This window comes from Sturnira hondurensis, unplaced genomic scaffold (assembly GCF_014824575.4).
Source record: "Sturnira hondurensis isolate 20B ecotype Veracruz unplaced genomic scaffold, ASM1482457v3 Scaffold0025370, whole genome shotgun sequence".
Lineage (NCBI taxonomy): Eukaryota > Metazoa > Chordata > Mammalia > Chiroptera > Phyllostomidae > Sturnira > Sturnira hondurensis.
Genome location: NW_028098001.1, coordinates 138,398 through 147,925, shown reverse-complemented (window position 1 = coordinate 147,925; position 9,528 = coordinate 138,398). Strand labels below are relative to the sequence as shown.

Genomic DNA, 9,528 nt, shown 5'->3' with positions numbered 1-9,528 from the left:
GGGGAAAATCCTAGGAGCTAACTGCAAACGATACAGACACTGACCTCAGGCATTCCAGCTACAGAAGATTTTCTGACTTTCTCTCATGGAACCAGGATGGTCTGAAACCAGGATGACTAAACCATGATGATGTACACTGGGCCATCACTTGCCTTTTTGGAACTGACTGTTCTCATCTACATATCTAGAACTTTTCAATCCTCTCCCTTGATCTTTTTGTTCTGTCTCCCTCCCCCTCTTATGAAAACCTCTGCCTCCACTGAGATATGGAGATGGGCTTTGAGACATGAGATCCCCATCTTCCAGGGGGCCAATATCTGAATAAAAACACTTTCCTTTACATCAGCACCTGCCTCTCAAGTATTGGCTTTCCTAGGGGCAGGCAGCCATACCTGCTTTTGTTTCACATCCTGTTTCCCATATTTTACCTCCAGCAAATGATGGAAACAGTGCTGAAAGAGAACTTACAGGCAGCACTTTCCTCAGTGGCCTGTGGAATAAGAGAACTCTGACTTTTGGTAATAAGTTTTAAAATTATGAGTCTTTGCATGAAGGTCAGTTTTGTTTATTCTCTAGGTTTGTTTTCAATGTATTACTTCAGGGGATTTTGCCCTATGCTGAGGTCGAACTAGAGCTAAGCAAGTTAAAAATAAAAGTAGAAAAAAGGAAGCAAGTAAATGTTAACATCAACAGATTGCTCAAATTCATTCCTGACTATCATCCTGTTCCGTAGCCTTAGTCTTCTTACACATCACTGCGCCCAGCAGGGTACCGCAGGTGATGGGGCATGTGTGCTTGGAATGGAGGGGTGCCTGCCCAGGACAGAGAAAATCAGGGCAGGTGTAATATTACCGTGGAAATTCTATAGCAGTTTAAAAATGCTCAAAATGCAATGACTTCGTGTTTGTGGAAATGAAATAAATGAAAATGAAAAATGTCCTGAGTATGAAAGAGGCCACAAAAAATTACCTTGTCAAATGCTATGCATTTGTCTATAGTAGAATTTGTAAATAAATTGTTGCAAGTGGTTGCAAATGGATTCTGATACAGCAGAGAAAATAAATGAATTGCAGCTAAATACAACAACATGACTGGGTCTCAGGAAAATAGTTCTGAATGGCAAAAAATATTTTGTGTGTATATATGTATATATACATATATATGGAGAGTATATGTCATACTCTCTCCCTTAAAGGAGAGTATGATACTCTCTGAGGGAGAGAGTATGATTCAATGGGATTAAAATGCTTCAAACTATTATCAATCTAAACAACAGATTGTTTGGGATAGAAACATAAAATTAAATTACATAGGAAAACAAAGGAAAAATAAGTCCAAAGTGAAGATGGTGGTCACATCTGTGGGGTGAAGGCAACGGAACAAGGACTCAGAGAGGAACACCTCAAGGGAATGGATTTTTTACTAAGTTGTGTGATGGATACACAAGTCCTCATTATACATTGATTTTTAGAAATCCTCACATGCATATAAAATATAGCTAGCCTTTTGATTTTATTCATATTTAATATTTAAAAAACAAATTTTACTAGTGACATGTACCTTGAGTGTCACTAATTATCACTAATAGTGATTAGCCCTTGAGTAAACACTGATCTTCTAAAGAAGACACAGGTCCTGAAACAATTGCTAGCGGAGAAGGCAGGCTTTGGGTTCTGCTTTTGATCTGGATATTGAAGGAGAATGCTTAAGGTTATTTGCTGAAGTGGTGTCTAGCGCAAGGAGGAAAGGCATAAATGAATTCTGCTGAATTCTCGGAAAGTCAGACAGTCAAGAATTCCCAGGGAGAAAGTCAAGTCCCAGTTTAGTCAGCTATTTTTAGAAGTCTGCTTCTAGTAGAAACTATTGTTGGATTTTCACAGTGAACATATTCTAAGAAATCCATATTTTCTAAAATCAATAACTTGACCTATATAGAGCCAGGATATACTAGAAACCTCTGCTCCCAAACAATAATCACAGATTCATCGTGAATACCTGCTGAATAACAGAGCCCCAAACAGAGGATGAAGACCTGACAAGTAGCAATGCTCACATTTATTTCAATGTTTAATGTTCTAAGTGTTTTGGGTCTTTACCTTTAAATTTAATGGTGTTTTTGTGACCAGAAATATGCTTCTCTTTGTTTTTGCTGAACATTGTGAGTTGCTTCTGATGGAAGGTGATTTAAATTCATCTCTTAATTTCAGGTTGCTTTTCCTGAGACTGCTGTGAAATTTCCCTCCAGTATTCAACAATATTTCAGAAGAATTTAATCTTTTAGATATTGGGAGAAAAAATTATCAATGATATAATTAACATACATGTTTAATAATACAATGTCTGTCCCAGATTAAAAATTTTATGAGATCCTAGACAATTTTTTTCAAAATTTAAAAAGGATAAAATCCAATTTTATTTTGAATAATTTACTGTATATAGTTGTAGCTGACTGGAAGCAATTAATGTGAAAAAAAGATAGTATCAATTTCCATGTAATTAAAGACAGACATCTGAAGATAAAAAATACAGTTTTTATCTGCAGTAATTTACATATTGTTTATATATGCATAATATATGTGTAGATATAGTTATAAATATATATCAATACATAAAAGAACCATAAAAATGGAAAACCAAAAAAGAAAAACCACAGAATTTAATGGGAGGGTAAAGGGCCAAGTTAGAAATGTCCAAAACATATGACAAGGCACATAATTTTCTGCTTACAGTAAATGAAGGGGGAGGGTGATTGGAATAAAAGAGGTTATTAAATATATGCACTATATTTATATATCATTTATATATAATATACATATGTAATGTGTATATGTAACACATAATATATACTTATATACATTATATTCATATTCAATACTCTCACATACGAAGACATTTAACTAAAAGTTTTTCCTCTGCAGAGCCAGCACAGTATCAGTAGCAATTGTTTTTGGTTTTTTGCCGATTCACAAGATCGTCTGGACACCAGTTGTTGTTAGTCTTTGCCGCCCCGTTATTCATGCCGGAGCACATTCCAAGGGTTCTTTAAATTCCTGGGCCAGGTCCTAAGTATCAAACACAAAGCCATATCTTGGAAAGGGGTACATTTCACAGCAGAACAGTGACCGACTGGGAGGAGGATCAGATGGGTGTATTTCCACCAAAAATATCTTAGTAATACCTTATTAAGAAGTGTGCCCTCAGAAATCTATGGGGGGGGAACCCAGATCCAATATCTTAGGATGCTTCCTCGATCAGTTCAAGTCCTGGATGAATGGTATGGTCACCCCAGATGTCTAGGACTGTGGAAGAAAAGCTCTAGGCCAAAGTTAAGATTCTGAACCTAAAAGGTATACACACACGCCCAGCAGGGTCTTAATCCTGCTAACATCCGTATCCCCTAAACTTCTGATTGTTTTTTAAACAGTGGAATCCTTGAAGATAATGAGGTCTGGACTGAGGCCAGTTTGGAAGTCTTCCAGGTAAATCTCTGTTCTTTCAGAGCTGATTCATTAAGTAGTCGGAGCTAAAATGTTAGGCTTGTTACAACTAGGAATACCAATGAGGCCCAGGCAGAGTTTATTGCAAACATAACATCACTCCTTACTTTGTAGTGCTTTCATTGTATGTGTGAAAGTAACCCAGCAATATTTTTCTCTCAACAAAAGATGTAATATTTTTAAAAATATCTGCAAAGACTATCTTTTTCCCAGTTAAGAAAACATAATATTTGACTATAGAATTATGCATCTATATATTTATTCTCTAAATGTCAAAGCAGAAATTTGTAGAATTTTCAAGAAAATGTTGTTACATAATACTAATACCATTTCTTTCAAACAAAGACTTAACAGTTCTACACAGTAACATGAAAATACAGAGCAAAGTTGAAATTGGAATCCCTGGTTTTAATTCTTGCCTAACTTAGTCGCAGGGTCTGGTCCACAGTTTTCTTTAAGAGAACATTTTAAGCAGAAAAAAGGTAGAGGTACGACACCAAAAATCGGGGTGTGTACAAAGACCAGCACTCACTCCGAGAACGCCAAGGGAATGCGAACGCCAAGACTTCGCATTCTACAGCCATATTTTCAGTCTTACAATTCTGCCAACTCAAAGTTGGATGTTAAAGGTACAGTAATAATATTGTCTTCAGCAACATTACACTTGACTACTCCCACCCCCGATCTCATGTCTCATGAAAGTAAAATGTTTTTTCACCAACAGCTATCAGGAGGTCATCTCACAATGTACACCAAGGGAAAGTAAGCATGCAGGTGTCCAACAAGTGTGTGAGTGTTCACAGGTAAGAATGAATGACCTGACTGTAACCGTGTGGCTGGGAATGTGCAGAAACCATTAGGAGACTCCCCCGCCCAGCACTTGGTTACCCTCCGCATCTTCTGGGGAGAATTAGAACAGAATCAGAAAGTAATCTCTGTGGGGATGTAAAGGGCAGCATAGGGAATGTCGTCCATCACATTGTAACAATATGTGTGGGGCCAGGAGGATTTACTGGAGGATCTCTTCATAAATTATGTGTCTAACCATTAGGTGTGTACCTGAAACTAATATAAAAATATTGAATGTCAACTGTATTTGAAAAAGTAGTTTCAAAAAATTAAGAAAGATACAGAAAAGTGGGAAGAAAAATGTAATGAATAATCATGTATCTACCCTTTGGAATTAACAAGTGTTAAATTAAAAAAAAATTAGTTAGGCCACCTGTCTCTATCCACAGTGGAATGAGGCACATGCCCAAATATATCTTCTTTTGAAGGAAGATTGCTGTGAATCAGGTCAAATACCTTTGAAAATAACTTTGTATAGAGGAAGGATTTGAAAATAAAGCAGAAAAAGATAAAATTGCTGGCTGTATTGTAGGACTCTTAAAAAAGTCTATATCCTAATATCTGTGAAAAAGATCTGAAACAAAAATCCTGCAAAGTTAGCATATAACTTGAAACTTAACTGTGGAGTGATTCTGATGTATATAGTTAACCTAGTAGAGAAAATATACTTACTTTGTATCTTTTTAAATATTCACCTTAAATATTCGGGTGGTCCCACTACAGAAAGCAATCATTGGGAATACATAAGTAACTATTTAATGGGTACATAATTTTATAATAAATCTCAGCCATCTGCTCCCTTCACTAATTATGAATTCAAGAAGGACATAATTCACTATAGATTATACAAAAGGCTACACATGACAAAAAAATAAAAGGGATTTAAGTACTATGTACATATTATCTCTAAAATGTTTCTTTTCAAGATGATACAGCTTTCAGACTTAAATACAAATCAGGGGAATTATTAACTTATCTCTGAAAAATAGCAAATTCTTCTAAAAGAAAAAAATTCTGGTTAAAAAAGCTTTCTGTTAAATCCATGTTTTCAGTCTCCAACTCGGAAAACATACTTTTAATATCAAAGTCATAACTATGAGCTTGATTTAAATGTTATTTTCAATTGAGCTTTTTTTTTCTTTTCTTTGTTAAGGGAGTGAAGATGCCAGAAACTCCCATCTATTTGTTTTGCACTATTCCCCGGTGTGAACTTGGTAAGAAGTAGTAGTAAGCTACTGACAGGGAAAGATGGAAATTAACAACACGAGAAGAGTATTTTTGCGCTTTTATTTTGACTAAGATAAATACTTGCAACCATTGTCTTAGCCTTCATTTGTCACAGAGATTATACAGTTTATACTATAAACTCTCACATGAAGGATTTATTGTCTTTAATAAAGTGAGATAGCGTTCATACTTACATATCTTCAAGATCCTCTTCTGCTTATTGAGGGAATGGCTAATAAGTAGAAGCAAAGCTTCATGGAACAAACTGAGGAGAATGGCTTTGCTATTTTATAGGCAACATTGGAAATAGGTTTAGTGAGCTAATTCCCCAAGCAGGAAAGCTTATATGCCTGTAGTGGCACACTTTGAAGAATTTTACGGTTCAGTTCTCAAAATTAAGAAAAGTACCTCAGAATGTTATGGTGCTTCATTGTCTTCCACTTCAATCAACCAGGATTCCATTTACCAAATGGGGGTGGGAAGGGAGGATCTTCTTAACTCAGAAAAGGCTACACAAGGGAATAAAAAGTCTTCTGTTCCTCTACATGTTTTTTATCACGGACCAGACAAAAGTTGAGTGGGTGCTGTGCTGGTGTCACAGGCCACGAGCCCCATTTGCCCATCAGCTACAGCCTCCATCATGCCCTGTGCCCACAAAACACCCCTGGAACTCTGCCCCTGCTGCTGGGCAGAGCCCAGCAGGACTCCTGGGAGCCCTCAGCAGGGGCAGAGTCAGTGCTTTTGTGGCTGCACGCTCTCATCACGTTCTTCCTTCCTCAGTGACAGGCACAGATCTCCCTGACTGCTGGTTAGCAAAGTGACAGATGAAACCATGCCACGGAAAACAAGCTTAAGAGGCGACAAGGCAACTGTAAGATGTCCTTCATTTTGTTCTGACTGTGAGACAGAAAAATGAGTGTAGTGTCTTCAAAAATCTTTGCTGATTGTGCCAAATCAAAAACGGCACCTTTTAAACAATGAGGACATTTCGGCCTCACAAACTGAGGAAATATGGATTGTAGAACGAGTGTGGCAGGAGACGTCATTGGAACACTCGCCCAAGCAGGCTGGCAGATGAGCAAGTAAGTCCATTTTGCCGTGGTAGCAGCTTAGCAGTTTGAATCTGGAGCCTCTTCATACATTTCATTGTCTTTGGCTCAGTAATTACATTATGAAGACTCTGTCCCAAGGAGAGAAAAGAATCTGATGTTCAACAAAGACATGTTATGAAAAAAAATCCGGGAGCAACATAAGCACTCAACGAAGTGAGCGACCAAATGCATCATAGAGCATTCTTGTGCAAAATGTTGTACAGACAATAAAATAATATTTTCCAAAATTATTAAGGAATCTATTGTATGCATAGAAATATTAGGTTAAAAGGACGGAATACAAAACAATGTACCACATGGCCATGTATATAGTATATCCCCATATATATTTTATCTGTATATATGCATATGTTTTCAAAAGAGTTGTGAAACTAATTCATATAAACAATTACCTGTATATGTATGCACATTAAATGATGTATCTATTGCAATATATTATATATGTCTATTTATATTTGAGTTCGTTAGAAATACCCGCAAGTATTATTAGCTTTTATTTCTTGATGTTAGCATTATAAATATAGGTGGATTGTGCTTGTTTCTTTATCTTTTTGTATCATCTTATATTTTATAATTCGGTGCAACTTTTTAGATTAGAAAGATAAACTATCTGGCTTAATAAACTAGAGTTAAGTGAATATCTCATAGTCCATAGATCATAATAGTTCCATAACTTTGTACAACCCAGTTCAATCCTCCAACTGAGAAAATCTAACACACAGAACCAGATTAGCTTGTGGGAATGAATGAAGCAGGCACCAGGGAGTACAGATTTGGACAGAGGCTCAGAAAAAATGTAGTCTAGCAAACGGAACACTGTAACTAGACTCTAACCACTGGCCACAAGAGGGCGTCCATAAAGATAGTCAGCCTTGGGAAAGAGCACCGGGAAAATACCCAAAAGATGGGCAGAGCAGGAAGGACGGGTAGTCTCTCCAGAGACCCAAGCAGATTAGATGGACAACAGCTACTCCGAAGACCACCAGCAGGTTCCCACATTCCAGTCACAAGGACAGAATTCTGGCCCCTAGGAAATGGGTAATACAAAAAACAAAATGAGAGTGGCACTGGAAACAAAGTGAGGCATTAAATTTCCAAAAGTATGCTGACTCAAAGCATGGATTGAGCCCCAGCATTAAGGTAGAAGTGGAATACGGCCCTGGAACTGGATTGGTGGGATTAGGATAGAGGTCAGAGGAAATTATAAAGCAAGCATGATATGACTAGAAATGTAAAGCCAGTTCACAGGTAGATTCATTAAAAGGAAATGGAATTTGCTTTCAGTCATGTTCTGTGTGAAAGGATAGCAAAACAAAACAAAACAAAATCGTGTGGAAATAGCTGGTAGACAGTTGACCTGGAAATTGGATTTGGAAGAGCAATCCAGCTGGGAAAAGCCATTGTAGTCACTGGCACAGAAACGATGTACTGTCTTTGCTCCCTCCCTTTATCTGCCCACATGGCCCCTCCACAGGCTGGTCTCTGTGCACTGCTCCCCCAGTGCAGCCTACTGGGTGGTCTCAGGTTGGCTTTGGCCCAGAGGAGTCAGAGGCAGGGAATTACAGGGGTGGGAGGAGCACAAAGTGGTCAAGGCATTTCTTCCTTGCTTCCAACAACAGCTGTGTCCCTCTGTGATTACAGTTCACATTAGCAGTTACCTCCTGCCAGGTTTCAGGCCTCGATAGCCTCTTCTAAGTTGTAGGCCCCATTTTAATATAACATTATGTTTGTTGTTTTATAAGATCTAACTGATATCAGACAAGGTAAAATTCTCTAGCTCAATTTCATAATTATTCTTTCTTATGGCCAAGATAGAAAAAAGATATTATGATTTAGTAGAAGCAGCCAGGAAACATTTTTTTCTATTTGCATTATATTTTTTATAGAGTGCCAAGCCTTGTCTCTCAATCTTTGGCTTTCTAGCAGCAGGAATTGGAATCTGGGTTTGGTATCATTTTTATCCTGCACTAACTCGGTGGTAAAAAAAAAATGAATATATACCCCAGTGTATAATATTTAGAAAGTATTTTTATTAATGGCTACATCAATAGCTGAAATGGCTTGAAATGGAGATAATTTTCCGACACCATTTTCTCTGGTTATCACCCTTTCTTTCTCTCTTTCTTTCTTTCTTGCTCTCTCTTTCTTTCTTTCTTTCCTTTCCTTTTCTTTCTTTCCCTTAATTCTGCCCATACCTATGCAATCTTTTAAAACTCTTCATCTGCATAACCTGATGGTAAATTTAGTTTTCTGACATTTATAAGGCTGAATCAGATGGAAAATTTCTTGGTTTGGGGGGAGGTATTCATATAAGGAAAATATAAGACTCCTCTTTGATCCACAGGCTCAGCAACTAGATGGTGTTTAACACTGACACTCCACAGTTGGTGCCGCAGAGACGTGGACAAAGAGAAGCAGTATCTGAACACAAACTCTGTCAACTTGCACATGGTCCCCTGAGTCAACAGATGACTCTCAAATCTCTTCCTTCTGATTCATTTGTTCTTTTTTTAATTCTAAAAACCTCTGCCTGTGTCCAATTGTTAGGATGGTTTTTGCTACATTAGTCCACCATCTTCTCAGGTGCCTGGTGCTTGAATAAACATACTTTCCTTTCACCAAGCTTTGTCTCTCAATCATTGGCTTTCTAGCAGCAGGAATTGGAACCTGCGTTTGGTATCATTTTTATCCTGCACTAACTCAATGGTAAAAAAAATGAATATATACCCCAGTGTATAACATTTAGAAAGTATTTTTATTAGTGGCTGCATGAAACTCTGTGATTCACTAATTTCCAGGTCTGATTATAAATTCAGCTCAATTACATACTTGACCAGGTTGCA

General features: G+C 37.4%; 1 long non-coding RNA gene across 1 annotated transcript; it reads left to right on the top strand.

Moving 5' to 3' along the window:
- Positions 1–536: 536 nt before the first annotated feature.
- Positions 537–6,463, top strand: LOC118982396 (uncharacterized). The gene is made up of 3 exons (XR_005065531.1): positions 537–642; positions 3,536–3,539; positions 6,450–6,463. It is a non-coding gene; the product is annotated as an uncharacterized LOC118982396 (long non-coding RNA).
- Positions 6,464–9,528: the final 3,065 nt, after the last annotated feature.